At 32.6% G+C, this 12,474-nt stretch overlaps 1 protein-coding gene across 30 annotated transcripts in view; it reads left to right on the top strand.

The window, feature by feature from the left end:
• Positions 1-12,474, top strand: part of LOC125753350 (uncharacterized) — a 90,108-nt gene that overhangs the window by 20,238 nt on the left and 57,396 nt on the right. For 20 of the 30 annotated variants that reach the window (XR_007404954.1, XR_007404973.1, XR_007404971.1 and 17 more), the window contains 2 exons: positions 4,415-4,478; positions 8,307-8,426. The exons of 5 other annotated variants lie outside the window; for them this stretch is intronic. The gene's annotated coding sequence lies outside the window, so the exon portion shown is untranslated. Of the gene's footprint in view, positions 1-4,414; positions 4,479-5,683; positions 7,666-8,306; positions 8,427-8,889; positions 11,742-12,474 lie in introns of those variants that run through there. 5 more of the 30 variants (XR_007404962.1, XR_007404949.1, XR_007404972.1 and 2 more) reach the window with 4 other exon arrangements.

Genomic DNA, 12,474 nt, shown 5'->3' on the forward strand with positions numbered 1-12,474 from the left:
AAAATGATTTATTAAAAGTATAAGTAATATTTATTCTACTTGCTACGTACCTGGTGGCCACAGCACATGCCTATCAGTTTTTGTCCACTCATAAATACTTCCTATGCTTCTCTAACCTATAGGAATCCTTTTTTCTTAAATATATAATTAGTCATTTTTATAATAACAAAATGAATAATAACCCCTTACTGTTTCTCCTAAAATTCCTGATTATTTGAGAAAGGTCCATATACTATATTAGGTTGTGATGTCTCTTAAAAGAGAGATACACACACACACACACACATACATACATACATACATACCCATGTACATGCTTGCACACACACACACACAAATTTATATAGCCTGACTTTTCTGGAATAAGTTGTCTAGAGTGCAATCCACTTCACAGTTTCTAAATAATCATTAATTTCTCCATCAAAAAAAAAATCAAGGGGATCCCTGGGTGGCGCAGCGGTTTAGCGCCTGCCTTTGGCCCAGGGCGCGATCCTGGAGACCTGGAATCGAATCCCACGTCAGGTTCCCGGTGCATGGAGCCTGCTTCTCCCTCTGCCTATGTCTATGCCTCTCTCTCTCTCTCTCTCTCTCTGTGACTATCATAAATAAATAAAAATTTAAAAAAAACAAAAAACAAAAAAAAATCAAGGAAGTATAGACACGGTTTTCTCTTTACCTCAAAACTAGGTTTTTTGGAGTATAAAACAGGCTTCTTGGATATATCTGAATATTATTTCAGCTCAAGTCATGATCCCTGTCCTGGGATGGGGCCCCACATTGGGCACTTCCCCCTCTCCCTCTGCCACTCCCTCACCTGTGCTCGCTCTCCCAAATAAATAAAATTTTTAAAAATAGAGTGTTGATGCCAGATTAAGGTAAAAAAATCTAAAGCAATGTACTGATACATAGTGGGTATGTCTAAACAAAAGAGCAGAAATATTTTCATGGCATGTATTAGCATCTGAATATCTCTAACATGTGACAGTGGAAACCCTCTGTAGATTCAAAGAAGTTTTTAGTTTAAAATAACCCCTTCTTGGAAGCATATTATAAAACCTACTTTAGCATCCCCAAAGTAGATGATCATTATAAGTGGAAAGGAAGAATCAAAATTTATCAAACTGGGATCCAAATTGTTGTATTACTGTCGTTGAATACAAGTAAAGAGAGATTTATCTGGCTGGAATTGCTCCATTGACATTATTCAATTTGTTAATATATTTAAATCAAGAATTTCCACATTTTTCTGGAGTGTGGAAAGATATTTTTGCTAATAAGTTTACAGGCCTTCAAGTAGAAAGTAGTTCTTTTTTATTATCTCAGTTAAAAATAGAAATGAAAATAGTCAAAGATCTTCCTCTGAAGGTGTTTATTAAAACATCAGTGATAAAATTGCAATAATCTTTGAGATGAAATTAAGATGAGAGAAATTGTAGCATTTTTGTTGATAAAAATGATCCAGTAGAAAGACTAAAGATGCAAGAGAACATGCTAGAAGAATATGCTATTAAGTAAGCAAAGAGAGGATAAAATCCTGTGTATAAGAAAAAGTTTATGCCTTATGAACAGTGATTGTTTATCCATTATACAGAAAAGGAAGAGTTACATGGGCATAGATATATGTAGGTAAATAAATGTGGTAGAAATTGATAAAGTTCTTTTCTAATAGTTTCCGTTAACATGAATGAAAATGGGGACGAAAGGGGACATAATGGAAATTTGGAGAGAAGAGATACCTGTTTGATTGTTTTCTAGAAGAATGAGAAAATGAATAGACCAAGGTTGCCAAACAGCTTCTGAACCAATTTTAGGTATAAAGGATTTATAAAGTAAAATTATTTCTGGTCGCAGATGACATGATCTTATATGTAGAAAACCCTTCATTCCAAAAAGAAAAAAAAAAAAAACCTGTTATAACTAATAAGCAAATTCATTGAGGTTGCAGGATATAAAATCAACACTCAAAAATCAGTGGCATTTCTTTGCACTAAAAGTGAACAACCCAAAAAGTAAATTAAGAAAAGTTATATTTACAATAATATCAAAAAGAATAAAATGCTTAGTAGTAAAATTAACCAAGATGGTAAAAGACTGTACACTGCAAAATATTGGTAAAAGAAATTTAAGACACAAATAAATAAGGAAGACATCCCATGTTCATGTATTGAGAGTCTTGATATTGTTAAGATGACATTCAATGCAGTCTCTATCAAAATCCAATGATATTTTTTATAGGAACAAAAAACTGCTCTAAAATGTATCTTAATGAATCTTAAGGGACATGAAACGGACAAAACAATCTATAGTCACTATGGAAGACAGTATGGCAGTTTTTCAAAAAATTAAAACTAGAATTAATCCACAGATACCACTTTGGGGTTTATACCCAAAAGAAAGCAGGACTCAAACAGATAATTATATACTGTGTGTATACGAGCAGTTAATCATCATAACCAAAAGATCAAAACAATTTATATGTCCATATAAGTGGCAAACAAAATGTATATACAAAAAATTGGATACTACTCAGCTATAAAAAGGAAAGAAAGTCTGATATATGCAACAACATGGATGAACTTGAAAAGCTGTATTAAGTGAAATAAGCCTGGCTCAACAAATATTGGATGATTCCATACATATAAGGTACCTAAAATAGGCAAATCTATCAACACAGAAAGTAGCACAGTGGTATCCAGGGGCTGAGGCGATGAAGGTATGGACAGTATTTAAATGGGTAGTTTCAGTTGGTGAAGATGAAAAGGTTCTGGAGATGGCAGGTGGTGATAGTTACACAACAAATGGACTTAATGCCACATAACTGTATAAAATGGTAATCTTTATGTCATGTGTGTTTAACCACAATTTAAAAAAATAAAAACTGACAATCTTAGTGTGAAGTTTTGTTTACAAGACTATAAAAGTGATTTTCATTTTGCAGTATTCACATTTATTTCCTTCAAGTTTGGCATCTTTGACTTTGTTTAAAATGTATAGAATTGGGGGTGGGGGAGAAGGAAGGAAAAGGAAGAAGATGGGAATTGAAGGGACCAAATGGATTTCTTCCTGATTTTGGAGGAAATGTTCACTTGATTTTGGAGCTATCATGTATCTGTTATTATTATGTATATGTATACATGAACTACATATATGTATATATATACATGTATACATGAACTATATATATATACACACACATACTGTGGGGGGGGCAAAAACAATATATAGTCTTGAATAGTAGTTAATGGTTCCATATCTTATGTTTTAAATGATTTTAAATTCTTTCTGAGAAGGTACTGTGTCTGTATACTACTGTACTAACTAGTGTAACGACTGGGACGGTGCCTGGCACATAGTAGATGTTCAATAAGTTTTATTAAAATAAAAAAGTACATATATAAACTTTGTATATTTGAAAATGTCATGTTTACATTTTTTGTTTGGAAAGTGGATTTGTGGAAGAGGATACCCCTAAAGAACTGTACCTTAATGTAATTGATAAATAGAAATATGTATTGTGTATTTCTCAAGTCATTTCAAACATTTATTTTGGTTACATACTCAAAATTGTACAGAAATTTGAAATAGTAAGAGAGCAGAGTAGTATGCTCAGATTAGCTATGTATATTTTTTAGTAATGGGGAAGATACAAAAAATGTGGAATATAGGGCAGTTATGCTTTTGTAAACAAATATGAGAAGAAGGGCGGATTTCACTGCACACTTCCTTATTCTGTAATAGGGGTATCATAGCTTTAGCATGGCCATTTTAAAGATGAGAAAACTGTAGCAAAAGGTCGCCAAGCCTTGAACTAGAATGGTGATAGTTCTCTGGTATCTTTTAGAGAAGTGATTGCATTCCTATATCTAAGTAAGTGGAAACTGTTTCAGAGTATACTTCCTTGCCTAGTGAAGAGTGAAGGTAGGTAGGATATAGGAAGATCAAGAGCCACAAGATACCAGTTTTATTTTTCATCTCTGGATACAAACTTAATACATCTTTCCAAAGCTTTGTAATCTGGAATAGCTTTTTTTTTTTTTTTTTCTGAGAGAGAGAGATTGGTGTTGGTAGGAAAAAGGAGAATCTTAAGCAGGCATTTCCTTTAAACGTGTATTTATGGGGGTCCTGGATGGCTCTGTTGATTAAGGTTGATTTCGGCTCACGTCATGATCTCAGGATCATGAGATGGAACCCTTTGGGCTCTATGCTGAGCATGGATCCTGATTAAGATTCTCTCCCTGTGCCTCTCTCCTTCCTCCACCCTGCTCGCTTTTGCTTTTGCTCTTCCTCTAAATAAATAAATAAATGTATGTATGTATGTATCTTTTCATTTGCCAACTTAAGTTTATTGAAACTGAACTTCTGTATGTCATTTCTTATTTTTCCCTTGATACGCATTCTTACCTACTTGCTGAAGAGGTCTTTTGAAAGGTGTACCGCAAGGAATGAAGTGCCATCTGTAAATTAATGCTTTTACCAAGGTAAAGACTAAATTTTATTTGTGTTTATAAAAGGAAAAAGTAGCTTCTGTATATTTAATGCATTAAAAAATTTGATCAAGTATTTAACTGTATTGGCTTATTAAGTTGACTAAGAGGGGAAAATGCTTTTCATTTCCTCCTATTACACATCTTTGTGTTCCTAACCTATACCAATGTGCTTTGCACATAGTAGGCTTTTTTTAAACATTTGATGGAGAAGTAAATTTTATTATGCTACTTTAAAGCTTCTAATAGCTAATTATGCATACTTTGTCATTTATAATCTTTAAACTTGGATTTCTTAACATATTCTCTTCTAAAAGAAAAAGACTTTCTATCTTCAGGTGCTAATGTATGTTTTAAAAAACAAAAACCTTGGAGTAAAGTAGCAGCACATAATGGTTTGTGGATTTTGAAAAGGTGCAGGCCATATTGTGCTGCCTCAAAAATACAAGGATCTGATCTTCTGAAGAAAATATATTTCTTTTTATTCATAGCTCTTATGATAGTGATGTCAGCAGTGCCTTAGCAGCACGTAAATATTGGCGTTAAGATTCTAAAATTATCTCCAGTATTAACTGTGCTGCTGAAGTAAGGTTGGCCATACTCTACAGTTTGATATTTTATAGTATAATATGTTTTACAGTTTAATATGTCTTAATGTGTCTTAATATTATTGATATATCTTCACTTTTATTGATAATTTCAATATTATTGATAATCTTGTGATGTTTAGTATTCTATAAAAATAAGTACTAACATTTCGGATATATTATATTTGTACTAAAGTAATACATAATTGCAGGACACCTGGCTGGCTCCATTCAGAGGAGCATGCAACTCTTGATCTCAGGGTCATGAGTTCGAGCCTCATGTTGGGTGTAGAAATTACATACATATATTTTTTAAAATAAAATAAAATCTTTTAAAAATAGAGTAAAATAATATAATTGCAATTTCATAATTGTGTTGAATGCCATGAAGTGGTTATTGAAAGAGCTTATACAGAGTCAAATGTATTTTAATGCATATCATATTTAATGTAAATACTGAAATTTTTTCTTCCAATATTTTCTCCTTTGTTTCCCTAGTAAAATGAAATTAAAGATAATTGTTTATCTCACCAGTGTGTGTTATAAAATACACATTCTGAACAGAACTTAGGAAACAGTTTTTAGTAATGTTTCTGATTATTTCCTTATAAGGGAAAAAGGAACTATCAAAACATATGAATTAAATTCCTGAAATCCTGGGTCTCAGAATGCTCTCATAATCATAATTTCAAAGGTAGGAAAGACCTTGCAGATGACCAGCCTATTTTTTTGGTTAGCTCAGGAAACAGAAACTCAAATAATTTGTCCCACACAACAGATTACAATCTTAATATATGCCTTCTAATTCATATTGTTTTTTCCTCATTTTTATTAAAATGTTTTTCTAAATCCTTAGCTGAAGATTTTTGACAAGTTAAAAATATAAAGGCCTTGTTTGACTTTTTTTATATCCAATATTTAATTTCAGAGTAAAAATTGTTATAATAGTTATTAATTTTATAGATACAAACACAAGTCAAAATTTTTACTTTAAGATTAGAAGGAGGGATCCCTCGGTGGCACAGTGGTTTAGTGCCTGCCTTTGGCCCAGGGCACGATCCTGGAGACCCGGGATCGAGTCCCACGTCGGGCTCCCGGTGCATGGAGCCTGCTTCTCCCTCTGCCTATGTCTCTGCCTCTCTCTCTCTCTCTCTCTGTGACTATTATAAATAAATAAAAATTTAAAAAAAAATTTAATTCTAAAGATTGGAAGGAAAAAGTTTACCTTCTTTTTATTTTGTTGTTTTATTAAGTCATTAAGCTAAAAATTAATATTCAGGATAACAGAGGTATGTTTGTGTAGTATACTACACTTCTGGCCTCCTTTTCTACAAAGAATATCTTAATCTTTTCAACTGTATCCAAGCAGAAAATCTACAGAATAAGAGCAGTTCTTAACAAATCATTTTCTAATTATTGCCGCTTTTAGAAGCTCAAAAAGTATTTCAAATATAATTTAAGGAATTGGGGGATCCCTGGGTTGCTCAGCGGTTTGGCACCTGCCTTTGGCCCAGGGCGCGATCCTGGGGTCCCGGGATCGAGTCCTGCGTCGGGCTCCCGGCATGGAGCCTGCTTCTCCTTCCTCCTGTGTCTCTGCCTCTCTCTCTCTCTCTAGAAGTCTATCATAAATAAATAAATAAATCTTTAAAAAATATATTTAAGGAATTGTATTCGATGATCTTCTGTTTAAATTATCATTTGAAGGTAAAGAAACTATATGATAAACTGTTTTAAGAACAGTTTTTCCTATGCAAAAGAATTTTCTCTCAAATAAGTAAGCAGCATATCATATATATGATAGCTAGAATTAAATGCCAGCTTTTACATGGAAATATGTATTGCCTTGGTGTTTTAAAAATCATTCATCAAGCTCTTAACCTGTTTTCCTTTATTTCAACTATTTTATAAAAAGACTATAACAAATAATGATAATTTTTAATTTCACTGAAAGGATTCAGGATTTAACATCTCAATACTTAGAAATATCTATTGAATAAACTACAAAGTTTGTGTAGTATTTTCCAGAACAACTCAGGAATTTGATTTCTTTTTTCTGTTTTTGTTTTCCTAAGTATATTTTGACTTAATTTTGGGAAATGATATTTAATCTAATCTGAATGACAGAAAACCTGGATTTTTACATTTACTAGGTGAATCTTTGTATTTAACTCCTCCAGATGTGAAGAAGGAACATTTGGGGCTATTACAGCTAAATGAAAACTTTGCTTGTCTTAATCCTGAGAATAGATTAAAGAAAACTTGGGACGCCTGGGTGGCTCAGCAGTTGAGCCTCTGCCTTTGGTTCAGGGCATGATCCCAGGATCGGGGATTGAGTCCCACATCGGGCTCCTTGCAAGGAGCCTGCTTCTCCTTCTCCCTCTGCCTGTATCTCTGCCTCTCTCTGTGTCTCTCATGAATAAATAAATAAAATCTTTTAGAAAAAAAAGATTAAAGGAAAATTGAAATATTGGTGAAGTGCAAAACTATAGAAAAACTGTTACATTGAAATTTATTGTAACAGCATACAACTTCTTTCCAGTCTCTTACTAAAGAAGAGGAAATGGCCTGTCGGTACCTAATGAAACACATTTTAGGTAATTCGGCAGAACTGGTAGTTTTATTTGTATGCGTTAATACACTTCCATCTTTGTGTAATTTTGAACACATAAAGAGAAAATAGTAAAATAACAGACCCCTTAATAACCTAAATTTGGCTATTTTACAAAGAAAAAATAGGATGTATGTTAAATTTCATTTTTTCCATCTTTGGAAAAAATCCTCATCTTTTTCATTCAGTTTCTTTTTAAGTTGATGCAAAATAATTTCAATATTTAGCATATTAAATCTTATGGATTGAGTTTGGAACTAACTCAGAGGACTCAGGCAAGTATGCAAGAGATAGAGGAATATTTTAATAGTTGAATAACTCAATTTACATGCTATATTTAAATGCAGATCTCTTAAGATCACACATTCTAATAAGTGATAGTAGTTATGAAAATTTGGCCTTAGACTAAATTCTGTACTTAACCATAAAGGTTTTCTTCATTCAATTATATATCTTTTTAGTTGTTATAGAAATTACATGTTTGTTAGCCACAAAGTATCATTATGGATGCATGCTCAGGTTAGTCATAATTGGATTAGCAAGATTATACTTTCATAAACCGTGATCTCTAAGTTAATGATTTATTTAGAAGTTGACATTCTAAATCAATTTTTTTTCCTTTTGCAGGTGGATATTACTATCCTTTATTCATCGAAAACGTTTTATTCTAAGTGTTAATTTCTCATTGAGTATTGACAGAAAGGAGAAAAATTAATGTCCCAAACTTTTGAGATAGATTTGGCTCTAGTAAGTATTTAGACATGTTATTTGCATACCTAGGAGAAGAAATGAGAACATCATGATTTCCAGCTAAAATTGTTTATTTTCTTACCTCTGTCAAAGGATTTCTTGTAATTTCTATCTTATTACAAATAACTTAAGCCCCTTTAATGCAGAATTAACTCACCAGAAATGTGAGAGTATATGTTCTTGCCTTGTTTGTTTATAAATATATATCTCACAGATTTCTGATATTTTTTTAAAGCTATATACAATGAAGAAAATATTGACAAAATAAGTTTAAACCTTTTATGTTAAAGTTACTGTGCAGGGTGACAAGTTAGTTGCTTTTTTTTTGTCCCTATTATACTGAAATTAAATTTAACATTTATAATATCTATTTGAGTCTATTCCTTGATTACTAATACATGGAATTCATGCAAAAACTTTTATGAGTAAAATACTTAAATTAGCATTTTAATAATTACAGGTCCCCCTTAATTCTGTGGAACCTTGATATTAATTGTATCCTTGTGATTGAACTTCTGTGTTTTGAAGAAATGAAAACTACCTGGAAAATGTTATTGTTTCTATCATATGCTGTAGGTTAGATTTTATTTGAGAAGTTGTGCTGAGAAAGAAGAACTTTTAAGCTACTTTTATATAAAATGTTACTCAATTTGATTAACTTGTAATCTAAAAGTATTTTTTTAATCTTTGTTTTATAATTTAGCCACTTACCATGGATTATTCTATTAAGAAATATCTTTAGGAAGCGGTAGGAATTTAAACCACCTCAGAGTTTATTTCCACATTTCATTTTTAGATTTTGGGATTGCTTATATTCTAGCATTTCAGGAATATAAGTTCTTACGGTACCACTAAAACCTTTTTCTTTTTTGGACTTAATGCATATGATAGTAAATTATAGGAGACTTTTTTAAGTTTACCAATCATCAATTAAAACTGCAATTTTGGCATGAAGCAAGCAAGAGTATTTGTTGTCCTGTAGTATAAGTCAAGAAAGTTTAAGTACATCATTTCTTAAGAGAATTTGTAAACTTTAAAATACTTAATGTAGATTTTTATATTAATATGTTTATATTTTCATGAATATTTTGTGGCAGTGTGAAAATGCTAATGTTTGACAGGGCGCATTAAAAATAGACTTGAAATATTTATATAAAGAGAGGTACAAATTTATTCTATGTAAATGCTAAAGATCAGCACTAAGCAAAACATAAATTTCTGCCCTCATAGAGATTACTGTCTTGGGAGTGAGGTGAATGTAATAGAACATAGAAAAAAACCTGAAAAGTACTATATATGTGGTGTGTCAGATGATAATGAGTTCTATGTAGAAAAATAATGCAAGGGAGGGGGGTATAAAGGATGGAATAAAGTTGTTTAGAATGCAGGAGAGAGATGTTTTTAAATATTACGTCTCAGACATGGTATTTAGACAAAGATTTTTAAAACGATAAGGAACAAATCATTAGGTTTCTGGGAAAAGAGCCTTTCAGGCAGATGAAATAACAACTACAAAGATTTTGAGGCTGAAGCATTTTTGGTGTGTACAAGGAATAGCAAGGAGATCTGGGTGGCTATGATTAAATATACAAGAAGAGATTCATAGCTTATGGAATCAAAGAGTTTATAGGGGCTAGATTTTATGGCTGTTTAAACTTTTAGCTTGATCTACAGATTTAATTTTTCATACATCTTTAAGAAAAGCTTGAGAATGGTATGTGCTTCAGCCTATTTGACCTTTGTAGGTAGAACAGTATTTTTATGAATCTGACTCAGGGTTAGAGTTTAGGTTTATATTTAGAATATAAACAGAATGTTTAAATAGTTGGTTAATAGGTACATGTGTGATGATTGCATTTTTACAAATTGTGCTTTGATGGCTCTGAAGTTGTTTTCCACTTGATCAGTATACCTTGTCAAAGCTAAGGGCTCCAGGAGATACTCCAGGAGTAAGGTCAGTGCCTTACTCATGTTTGTCATTTACCCAGACGAATCACTGCCATCTTGGACTCCTTCCTTCTGGAAGTGCTGCCATAATTAAGGATTTCATTATTTCTCACCTGTTCTGTAGCTTCTTATCTGAGGAGTTCTTTGCCTATAATTGTTTCATTCATTATAGTATATATCCCACTAATTTAATCTTCCTAAAACACTACTTTTGCTTATAGGATAACAGTTAAACTCCTTAGCTTATACCTCATGAACTTTCCCTGACTAATCAAGTTTTTCCATTTTTCTGCAAGTGAACTAATCTCGATCCATTTTTTTTTTTTTGCCTTTATTTATGCCATTTCACTGACTGCCACTCTCCCTCAACTAATTCTTATACATGCTTAGAAATGAGCGAGACCTCTTATGTGTGGTAAATGTTTCCTTACTTTAAAAATATGGTATTAGGGCAGCCCAGGTGGCTCAGCGGTTTAGCACCGCCTTCGGCTCAGGGCATGATCCTGGAGACCTGGGATCAAGTCCCACATCGGGCTCTCTGCGTGGAGCCTGCTTCTCCCTCTGCCCCCCTCTCTCTCTCTCTCTCTCTCTCTCTCTCTCTCTCTGTGTGTGTGTGTGTCTCCTGAATAAATAGATAAGATCTTTTTTAAAAATACGGTATTATCCCTCCTTCTTGTGATATGAACGCTTTATATCCATAGTTCTTAACCTTTTTCTCTAACTTAACACACCTGAGGGACATAACACTGAGGTCATTAATTGGACCTCATTTATTAATCCATATTAACCTTTTAAATGTATTAACCATATAAATAAAATTTTTAAATTTTATGGGATGTCTGGGTGGCTCAGCGGTTGAGTGTCTGCCTTTGGCCCAGGATGTGACCCCGGGGACCCGGTATTGAGTCCCACATCGGGCTCCCCAGAGGGAGCCTGCTTTACCCTCTACCTGTGCCTCTGCCTCTCTCTCTGTGTCTCTCATGAATAAATTAGTAAAATCCTTTAAATTTTTTTTTTTATTTTATAAACAAAATGAAGAAAAGCAAGTGGACTAAGATGCCCAGAATTTGAAAACTTCAGCCTAAGTATCAGGTTCCAAAGTTTAAATACTAATTTTATGCTGATAAGTAATACAGTTGGTTTTTTTTCCCTCAGTTACATGAAAAATTCTTCCCTTCTCTCCCTCTGGCCCCCTCTCTCCCCCTTCCTTCCCTCCCTTTTTCTCTCTGTCCTTTTCTCTCTCTCTCACCTATTAATTGAGTATGGACCAGCCAAAGACATCTCTAGGATTTTAGCATATTTAAAAGAATAATAAATTATTTTAATTTTTCAATATTGTAAAAGCAATAAATATTTTAAGAAATAATCCATGTGTTTATTATAGTGTTGTTTATAATATTAAAAATTGGGAAGAGTTTTTAAAGTGTCCAGTAATAAAAGCTGATTAAATAACATGCTGAGTGGAATACTGTGCAGGTATTTAAAATAATGCAATGAATATTTAATCAGCTAGAAATTGTTCATATTAAGTAAAGATATGTCAGATATTATGAACAGCCTCCTTAGAATACATTTACTAAACTGTTATTACTGGTTTACTATGGGTGTGAAACAAATCTTATTAGGGTGAGGAGGTGAATCATATTTTCATGATTATAAATAAGCATGTATGATTTCTGTGATTCGAGGAAAGGGAAGTTTGTTTTTTGAAAAGGAGAAATACTTGAAAAATAAAAAAAAGATTATTTGAAGCAGACTTAAACCACATAGTCCCCTCCGGAAATCTGTAAATGGAAATCCTACTGAGTTCAGGAACTTTAAAAGTGATAATGAAGAATTAACTATCAGGGAAGAACTGAACAACAGATAATTTCAAAAATTAGGTAATTTTAAAATCAGCTGTAGGGGAACAATCTGTTTTCAAAAGAGTATTGAAAGGAACTCAAGAATCACTTCTTGAATTCTTTGTTGTGTGGTTTCACTGTCATTTCTCCATTCTTCCAGCCCCCAAAACCTCAAAAGGTAAGTATGAAAAAAAAATCTATTTTAATTTTGAAACCATATTAATGAACTATGTAAAGAAAAATCTAGTTTTATG

The sequence above is a fragment of the Canis lupus genome, chromosome 22, assembly GCF_003254725.2.
Source record: "Canis lupus dingo isolate Sandy chromosome 22, ASM325472v2, whole genome shotgun sequence".
NCBI lineage: Eukaryota > Metazoa > Chordata > Mammalia > Carnivora > Canidae > Canis > Canis lupus.